Consider the following 10,523-nt stretch of genomic DNA (forward strand, 5'->3'; position numbering starts at 1 on the left):
ATAGGTTATTACAGGATACTGAATGTAGTTCCCTGTGCTACACAGTAGTACCTTGTTGTTTATCTATTTTATAGATAGTAGTATGTGTCTGCTAATCCCAAACTCCTAGTTTATCCCTCCCCTTCCCCCTTTCCTCTTTGATAACCATAAGTTTGTTTTTTATGTCTATGGGTCTGTTTTCTGTTTTGTATATAGATTCATTAGTATTTTTTAAGATTCCACATATAAGTTACTTCATATAATATTGTCTTTCTCATTTTGACTTACTTCACTCAGTATTATAATCTGTATGTACATCCATGTTGCTGCAAAGCGCAAATTTCATTCTTTCTATGGCTGTAGCTGCCTTTTTAAAAAAGTTTTTGGGATGTGCTCAGAGCAGGGGGCCTGAAGAAATGGCTCCTCTGTTTACAGCACACCCAACAGGAATCTGGGTTCATTGTGACAAGGGGCACAAAACTTGTGGCCTTCCTATGAACAAATACCCAACACGTCCCCCTGTACCAGTGGGACAGGGCTCAACTTTGGAAGAAAAGCTACAGTATTTAGTGGCGGAGTTTGCCACCTAGAGCCTGTCCGGTCCACGCATGTGTGGGCCATGAGTGGTCTTACAGACATAAAGGCTTTGAACCTCTCTCTTCAAGGAAAAAAAAGAAAAATAGATTCCAACTATATGCCATTCTGGAAAAGCAAAACTACGGAGACAATAAAAAGATCAATGGTTGCCAGGAGTTTGGGGGGAGAGGGGAGATGAAAACACAGAGTACAGTTTTTATGAGTAGTAAAAATGCTTTGTATGACATTATAATGATGGATATATGTTATTATACTTTTGTCCAAACTCATAGAATGTGCAACACTATTCACTTCATTAAAGTGAACCCTAAGATGAAAAAAAAAAAGCTTTTATTGTGAAATAATTTCCATCTTACCTAAAAGTTGCAAAAACAGTACAAAGACATTCCATATATCCCCTTCATGCCATTTCATCAACTGTTAACATTTTACCACATTTGCTTTATCATTTGATGAATAGATAGATAATAGATAGATATAGATGGATAGCTTTTACGCTTATAAGAGTAAATTTATCATGTTCCTTTACCCACTAAATACTTCAGAGTGTATTTCCAGAGAATGAAAACATTCTCTTACAAAACCACAGATCAATCACAAGAATCAGGGAATTTAATAATCACATTTTTCCCACTGTCTCAATAATGTCCTTTCTAGCACTCTTTTCCGGTCCAAGACCCAATCCAAGAGTATTACACATGGCCTTTAGTTGTCATGTCTCTCCTGTCTCCTTTCATCTGAAATAGTTCCATGGCCTTCTTTGCTTTTCTTGACATTGACAGCTGTGAAGAATACAGGCCACTTGTGTTATGGAAGGTCCCTCAGTCTGGGTTTGTGTCCCGTTTTCTCATGATTAAATTGAGTTCCATGTTTTTGTTTTTGGCCACGCTGTGAGGCTTGCAGGATCTCAGCTCCCCAACCAGGGGTTGAACCCAGGCCATGGTAGTGAAAGTCCAGGATACTAACCACTAGGCAACCAGGGAACTCTCTGAGTTTCGTGGTTTTAGGTGGGGACACCAAGTAAGAGATCCTGTGTCCCCCTCAGGGTACCACATAAGGAGGCTCACGAAGTCAGCTTGTTCCATCACTGGTGAGGTTAACTTTGATCACTTGGTGTCTGCCCGTTTCCTCCACTGTCTAGTTACTAATTTTCCCCTTGTAATGTCATTTTGGGGGATGTGCAGTGTTGGGACTAAGATGAGGTGAGCGAGGCACTTAGGGCACAAAATGTTAAGGAGACACTCACTCTCAGAGGGATGAAAGCACTGGTCCAGCCCCTGATAGGGAGAGCCAATTGTCCCTTTTCTGCAGTGAAAGCTCAGAGTCCTAACCACTGGACCACCAGGGAATTCCCCGACTGTAGCTTTTCAAAAACACCTTTGAGGGACTTCACTGGTGGCGCAGTGGTTAAGAATCCGCCTGACAATTCAGGGACACGGGTTCGAACGCTGGGCCGGGAAGATCTCCCAGGCCGCGGAGCAGCTAAGCCTGTGTGCCACAACTACTGAGCCTGTGCACTAGAGCCCCCGAGCCACAACTACTGAGCCTGCGTACCACAACTACTGAAGCCCATGTGCCTATAGCCTGTGCTCTGCAACAAGAGAGGCCACCGCAATGAGAAGCCTGCGCACTGCAACGAAGAGTAGCCCCTGCTTGCTGCAACTAGAGAAAGCCCGCGCACAGCAACGAAGACCCAATGTAGCCAAAAATAAATCAATCAATAAATTTATTTTTAAAAAACACCTTTGAATTGCATAAGCAATCCCTCTGTCATCTCTTGGGAGGTTCAGGAGGCAATCCTGCAAATTTAAAATTATGATATCAAATTTGAAAAATAAAACTGAAATCAAATTCTGACATCAAATTTCGTCTCAATGAGAAAAGGAATCCAGGTGGATAGGGATAAAAACAGCAAAAGCAAAGCAAGTGGGAAGGGACTTCCCTGGTGGTGCAGTGGTTAAGAATCCTCCTGCCAATGCAGGGAACACGGGTTGGAGCCCTGGTCCGGGAAGATCCCACATGCCGCGGAGCAACTAAGCCCGTGCACCACCGCTACTGAGCCTGTGCTCTAGAGCCCGTGAGCCACAACTACTGAAGCCCGCGTGCCTAGAGCCCGTGCTCAGCAACGGGAGAAGCCACCGCAATGAGAAGGCCATGCATCGCAAGGAAGAGTAGCCCCCGCTCGCCGCAACTAGAGAAAGCCCGCGCGCAGCAATGAGGACCCAACGCAGCCAAAAATAAATAAATAATTTTTTTAAAAAAAAAAGCAAGTGGGAAAGGGGATGTTGAGAAAACGTCACCGGTGCTGGGAGCAGAGGGTGTGGGCCAGGATTACTGTGTGGGACCCCGTGTTGGGTCTGTCCTAACACAAACACCTGGCGTGCCTTCAAAACTCCAAGGGCCGTCATGTGGATCCTCCTCTCTAGGAGTGACAAGCTAATTGCTCACCAGGCGGACCAGTAGCCGCCCCCACTCATCTCTCAGACCTCATTTCCCAGCCTCTGCCACGGCTCAGCTGCTCTGCTACGACAAAGCCATCACCTCCACCTTTCTGGCCTCAGGGACTCCGTGGTAGTTCCCGGGCCTGGACATTGTGTCCCAGATCGCCATGTGGCTCCCTCCCTCCCCTCCTGCAGATTTTCTTTATTTCTTTTTTCTTTTTCTTTTTTTTTTAAAGACTAAGGATAGAGCTTACTTTATTTTTTTTAATATTTATTTGTTATTTATTTATTTGTAGCTGCACTGGGTCTTAGTTGTGCCATGCAAACTCTTACTTACGGCACGCATGCAGGATCTAGTTCCCTGACCAGAGATGGAACCCAGGCCCCCTGCACTGGGAGCTTGGAGTCTTACCTGCTGAACCACCAGGGAAGTCCCCCCTCCTGCAGACTTCTGCTCAACCTGGTCAGCGAGACCTTCTCTGAGCAAACCCAAAGCTCCTGCCCACTCACTCCTACTCCCTACCTGCCTCCTCTGCTTCACTTTTCTCCAGAGCACTTAGGACCACGTACTTACAAACGTGTAACAGGATGGGTTTATTGTGAAGCTAATAAAGCTTAAGGAAAGATCCTAACAATGTTTTTACACGGCCATATGTTGATACTTGCAAAAGTAAAATGCTTAAGGTTCAGTTAGTTCAAAACAGCAGCTCTTTCCACTTCAGTACCCCCTCCCTCATACTTCCTGTAGTGGCTTTGTCCCACATCAACTTAGCTAAGCTGCAACCACATTCCCTTCCCCGCGTGGTTCCAGGTTAGCACTGGCCACTAGAGACATGTTGTGGGAGGCAGATGTGAACCAGCAGTCAGATTTTTGAAGCTCCGAAGGTTAGTTCAGGGTGCCTGGCAGTGTGGAAGCTTGCACTCGGGTCACTGATCTGATCCCCACTTAGATGGCACTAGGTAACACTCCACCGCTAGAACTTCTTCTTCCACACAGCTGGTCCTGCTGACCTACAGCGACTTCGGGCTCAACAGCAGACACAGGGGCAGCAGCCCACACAATAATCAGACCCGAGATGGCGGAAGAGTAAGACTCGGAGATCACCTTCCTCCCCACAGATACACCAGAAATACATCTACACGTGGAACAACTCCTACAGAACACCTACTGAACGCTGGCAGAAGACCTCAGACCTCCCCAAAGGCAAGAAACTCCCCACGTACCTGGGTAGGGCAAAAGAAAAAAAGAAAAAACAGAGACAAAAGAATAGGGATGGGACCTGCACCAGTGGGAGGGAGCTGTGAAGGAGGAAATGTTTCCACACACTAGGAAGCCCCTTCGTGGGTGGAGACTGCGGGTGGCGGAGGGAGAAAGCTTCGGAGCCGCGGAGGAGAGCACAGCAACAGGGGTGCAGGGGGCAAAGCGGAGAGATTCCCGCACAGAGGATCGGCGCCTACCGGCAGTCACCAGCCTGAGAGGCTTGTCTGCTCCCCCGCCAGGGCGGGCGCGGCTGGGAGCTGACGCTCGGGCTTCGGTCGGAGCGCAGGGAGAGGGCTGGGGTTGGCGGCGTGACCACAGCCTGAAGGGGGCTAGTGCACCACGGCTGGCCGGGAGGGAGTCCAGGAAAAAGTCTGGAGCTGCCGAAGAGGCAGGAGACTTTTTCTTCCCTCTTTGTTTCCTGGTGCGCGAGGACAGGGGATTAAGAGCGCTGCTTAAAGGAACTCCAGAGACGGGCCGCGAGCCGCAGCTAAAAGCGCGAACCCCAGAGACGGACATGAGACGCTAAGGCTGCTGCTGCCGCCACCAAGAAGCCTGTGTGCGAGCACAGGTCACTCTCCACACCTCCGCTCCTGGGAGCCTGTGCAGCCCGCCACGGCCAGGTTCCCGGGATCCAGGGACAACTTACTAGGGAGAACGCACGGCGCGCCTCAGGCGGGTGCAACGTCACTGCGGCCTCTGCCGCAGCAGGCTCGCCCGGCACGCCGTGCCCCTCCCTCCCCCACGGCCTGAGTGAGCCAGAGCCCCCGAATCAGCTGCTCCTTTAACCCCGTCCTGTCTGAGCGAAGAACACATGCCCTCCTACGACCTACACGCAGAGGCGGGGCCAAATCCAAAGCTAAGCCCCTGGTAGCTGTGAGAACAAAGAAGAAAAAGGGAAATCTCTCCCAGCAGCCTCAGAAGCAGCGGATTAAAGCTCCACAATCAACTTGATGTACCTGCATCTGTGGAATACATCAATAGACAACGAATCATCCCAAATTGAGGAGGTGGACTTTGAGAGCAAGATTTATGATTTTTTCCCCTTTTCCTCTTTTTGTGTGTATATGTATGCTTCTGTGTGAGATTTTGTCTGTATAGCTTTGCTTCCACCATTTGTCCTAAGGTTCTATCCGTCTGTTTTTTTTAAATTTTTTTCTTAATAATTATTTTTTAATTTAATAACTTTATTATATTTTATTTTATTTTACTTTATCTTCTTTCTTTTTTTCTTCCTTCCCTCCTTCCTTCCTTCCTTCGTTCCTCCCACCGTCCCTCCCTCCCTCCCTCCTTCCCTCCTTTCTTTCCTTCTTTTCTTCTTTCTTTCTTTCCTCCTTCCTTCCTTTCTTTCTTTCTTCCTTCCTTGCTTTCTTTCTTTCTTTCTTTCTTCCTACTTCTACTAATTCTTTCTCTCTACATTTTCTCCCTTTTATTCTGAGCCATGTGGATGAAAGGCTCTTGGTGCTGCAGCCAGGAGTCACTGCTGTGCCTCTGAGGTGGGAGAGCCAACTTCAGGACACTGGTCACCAAGAGACTTCCCAGCTCCACATAATATCAAACGGCAAAAATCTCCCACAGATCTCCATCTCAACACGAGCACCCAGCTTCACTCAACGACCAGCAAGCTACAGTGCTGGACACCCTATGCCAAACAACTAGCAAGACAGAAACACAACCCCACCCATTAGCAGAGAGTCTGCCTAAAATCATAATAAGTCCACAGACACCCCAAATCACACCACCAGACGTGGACCTGCCCACCAGAGAGACAAGATCCAGCCTCAACCACCAGAACACAGGCACTAGTCCCCTCCACCAGGAAGCCTACACAACCCACTGAACCAACCTTAGCCACTGGGGACAGACACCAAAAACAACGGGAACTACAAACCTGCAGCCTGCAAAAAGGAGAGCCCAAACACAGTAAGATAGGCAAAATGAAAAGACAGAAAAACACACAGCAGATGAAGAAGCAAGATAAAAACCCACCAGACCTAACAAATGAAGAGGAAATAGGCAGTCTACCTGAAAAAGAATTCAGAATAATGATAGTAAAGATGATCCAAAATCTTGGAAATAGAATAGACAAAATGCAAGAAACATTTAACAAGGACCTAGAAGAACTAAAGATGAAACAAACAATGATGAACAACACAATAAATGAAATGAAAAATACTCTAGATGGGATCAATAGCAGAATAACTGAGGCAGAAGAACGGATAAGTGACCTGGAAGATAAAATAGTGGCAATAACTACTGCAGAGCAGAATAAAGAAAAAAGAATAAAAAGAACTGAGGACAGTCTCAGAGACCTCTGGGACAACATTAAACATGCCAACATTCGAATTATAGGGGTTACAGAAGAAGAAGAGAAAAAGAAAGGGACTGAGGAAATATTTGAAGAGATTATAGTTGAAAACTTCCCTAATATGGGAAAGGAAATAGTTAATCAAGTCCAGGAAGCACAGAGAGTCCCATACAGGATAAATACAAGGAGAAATATGCCAAGACACATATTAATCAAACTGTCAAAAATTAAATACAAAGAAAGCATATTAAAAGCAGCAAGGGAAAAACAACAAATAACACACAAGGGAATCCCCATAAGGTTAGGAGCTGATCTTTCAGCAGAAACTCTGCAAGCCAGAAGGGAGTGGCAGGACATATTTAAAGTGATGAAAGAGAAAAACCTGCAACCAAGATTACTCTACCCAGCAAGGATCTCATTCAGATTCGATGGAGAAATTAAAACCTTTACAGACAAGCAAAAGCTGAGAGAGTTCAGCACCACCAAACCAGCTTTACAACAAATGCTAAAGGAACTTCTCTAGGCAAGAAACACAAGAGAAGGAAAAGACCTACAATAACGAACCCAAAACAATTTAGAAAATGGGAATAGGAACATACATATCGATAATTACCTTAAATGTAAATGGACTAAATGCTTCCACCAAAAGACACAGATTGGCTGAATGGATACAAAAACAAGACCCATATATATGCTGTCTACAAGAGACCCACTTCAGACCTAGAGACACATACAAACTGAAAGTAAGGGGATGGAAAAAGATATTCCATGCAAATGGAAACCAAAAGAAAGCTGGAGTAGCAATTCTCATATCAGACAAAATAGACTTTAAAATAAAGACTATTAGAAGAGACAAAGAGGGACACTACATAAGGATCAAGGGATCAATCCAAGAAGAAGATATAACAATTGTAAATATTTATGCACCCAACATAGGAGCACCTCAATACATAAGGCAAATACTAACAGCCATAAAAGGGGAAATCGACAGTAACACATTCATAGTAGGGGACAACACCCCAGTTTCACCAATGGACAGATCATCCAAAATGAAAATAAATAAGGAAACACAAGCTTTAAATGATACATTAAACAAGATGGATTTAATGGATATTATAGGACACTCCATCCAAAAACAACAGAATACACATTCTTCTCAAGTGCTCATGGAACACTCTCCAGGATACATCATATCTTGGGTAACAAATCAAGCCTTGGTAAATTTAAGAAAATTGAAATTGTATCAAGTATCTTTTCCGACCACAATGCTATGAGACTAGATATCAATTACAGGAAAAGATCTATAAAAAATACAAACACATGGAGGCTAAACAATACACTACTTAATAACGAAGTGATCACTGAAGAAATCAAAGAGGAAATTAAAAAATACCTAGAGGGCTTCCCTGGTGGCGCAGTGGTTGAGAGTCCGCCTGCCGATGCAGGGGACACGGGTTCGTGCCCCGGTCTGGGAAGATCCCACATGCCGCGGAGCGGCTGGGCCCGTGAGCCATGGCCGCTGAGCCTGCGCGTCCGGAGCCTGTGCTCCGCAACGGGAGAGGCCACAACAGTGAGAGGCCCGCGTAATGCAAAAAAAAAAAAAAAAAAAAAAAAAAAAAAATACCTAGAAACAAATGACAATGGAGACACGATGACCCAAAACTTATGGGATGCAGCAAAAGCAGTGCTAAGAGGGAAGTTTACAGCGATACAAGCCTACCTTAAGAAACAGGAAACATCTCGAATAAACAACCTAACCTTGCACCTAAAGCAATTAGAGAAAGAAGAACAAAAAAACCCCAAAGTTAGCAGAAGGAAAGAAATCATAAAAATCAGATCAGAAATAAATGAAAAAGAAATGAAGGAAACGACAGCAAAGATCAATAAAACTAAAAGCTGGTTCTTTAGGAAGATAAACAAAATAGATAAACCATTAGCCAGACACATCAAGAACAAAAGGGAGAAGACTCAAATCAATAGAATTAGAAATGAAAAAGGAGAAGTAACAACTGACACTGCAGAAATACAAAGGATTATGAGAGATTACTACAAGCAACTATACGCCAATAAAATGGACAACCTGGAAGAAATGGACAAATTCTTAGAAAGGTATAACCTTCCGAGACTGAACCAGGAAGAAATAGAAAATATGAACAGACCAATCACAAGTAATGAAATTGAAAGTGTGATTAAAAATCTTCCAATAAACAAAAGCCCAGGACTAGATGGCTTCACAGGCAAATTGTATCAAACATTTAGAGAAGAGGTAAAACCTATCCTTCTCAAACTCTTCCAAAATATAGCAGAGGGTGGAACACTTCCAAACTCATTCTATGAGGCCACCATCACCCTGATACCAAAACCAGACAAAGATGTCACAAAGAAAGAAAACTACAGGCCAATATCACTGATGAACATAGATGCAAAAATCCTCAACAAAATACTAGCAAACAGAATCCAACAGCACATTAAAAGGATCATACAGAAAAAAAAGAGGATCATACACCATGATCAAGTGGGGTTTATCCCAGGAATGCAAGGATTCTTCGATATACGCAAAACAATCAATGTGATACACCGTATTAACAAATTGAAGGAGAAAAACCATATGATCATCTCAATAGATGCAGAGAAAGCTTTTGACAAAATTCAACACCCATTTCTGATAAAAAACCCTGCAGAAAGTAGGCATAGAGGGAACTTTCCTCAACATAATAAAGGCCATATATGACAAACCCACAGCCAACATCATCCTCAATGGTGAAAAACTGAAAGCATTTCCACTAAGATCAGGAACAAGACAAGGTTGCCCACTCTAACCACTCTTATTCAACATAGTTTTGGAAGTTTTAGCCACAGCAATCAGAGAAGAAAAGGAAATAAAAGGAATCCAAATCGGAAAAGAAGAAATAAAGCTGTCACTGTTTGCAGATGACATGATACTATACATAGAGAATCCTAAAGATGCTACCAGAAAACTACTAGAGCTAATCAATGAATTTGGTAAAGTAGCAGGATACAAAATTAATGCACAGAAATCTCTGGGATTCCTATACACTAATGATGAAAACTCTGAAAGTGAAATCAAGAAAACACTCCCATTTACCATGGCAACAAAAAGAATAAAATACCTAGGAATAAACCTACCTAAGGAGACAAAAGACCTGTATGCAGAAAATTATAAGACACTGATGAAAGAAATTAAAGATGATACAAATCGATGGAGAGATATACCATGTTCTTGGATTGGAAGAATCAACATTGTGAAAATGACTCTACTACCCAAAGCAATCTACAGATTCAATGCAATCCCTATCAAACTACCACTGGCATTTTTCACAGAACTAGAACAAAAAATTTCACAATTTGTAATGGAAACACAAAAGAGCCCGAATAGCCAAAGCAATCTTGAGAACGAAAAGCAGAGCTGAAGGAATCAGGCTCCCTGACTTCAGACAAAGCTACAGTAATCAAGACAGTATGGTACTGGCACAAAAACAGAAAGATAGATCAATGGAACAGGATAGAAAGCCCAGAGATAAACCCACGCACATATGGTCACCTTATCCTTGATAAAGGAGGCAGGAGTGTACAGTGGAGAAAGGACAGCCTCTTCAATAAGTGGTGCTGGGAAAACTGGACAGCTACATGTACAAGTATGAGATTAGATCACTCCCTAACACCATACACAAAAATAAGCTCAAAATGGATTAAAGACCTAAGTGTAAGGCCAGAAACTATCAAACTCTTAGAGGAAAACATAGGCAGAACACTCTATGACATAAATCACAGCAAGATCCTTTTTGACCCACCTCCTACAGAAATGGAAATAAAAATAAAAATAAACAAATGGGACCTAATGAAACTTCAAAGCTTTTGCACAGCAAAGGAAACCATAAACAAGACCAAAAGACAACCCTCAGAATGGGAGAAAATATTT

General features: G+C 43.7%; 1 non-coding gene across 1 annotated transcript; it reads left to right on the top strand.

Moving 5' to 3' along the window:
- The first annotated feature begins 364 nt into the window (after window positions 1-364).
- Window positions 365-494, top strand: LOC132419093 (small nucleolar RNA SNORA11). Its single transcript, XR_009518105.1, has one exon. It is a non-coding gene; the product is annotated as a small nucleolar RNA SNORA11 (small nucleolar RNA).
- Window positions 495-10,523: the final 10,029 nt, after the last annotated feature.

Source organism: Delphinus delphis, chromosome X, assembly GCF_949987515.2.
Source record: "Delphinus delphis chromosome X, mDelDel1.2, whole genome shotgun sequence".
Taxonomy (NCBI): domain Eukaryota; kingdom Metazoa; phylum Chordata; class Mammalia; order Artiodactyla; family Delphinidae; genus Delphinus; species Delphinus delphis.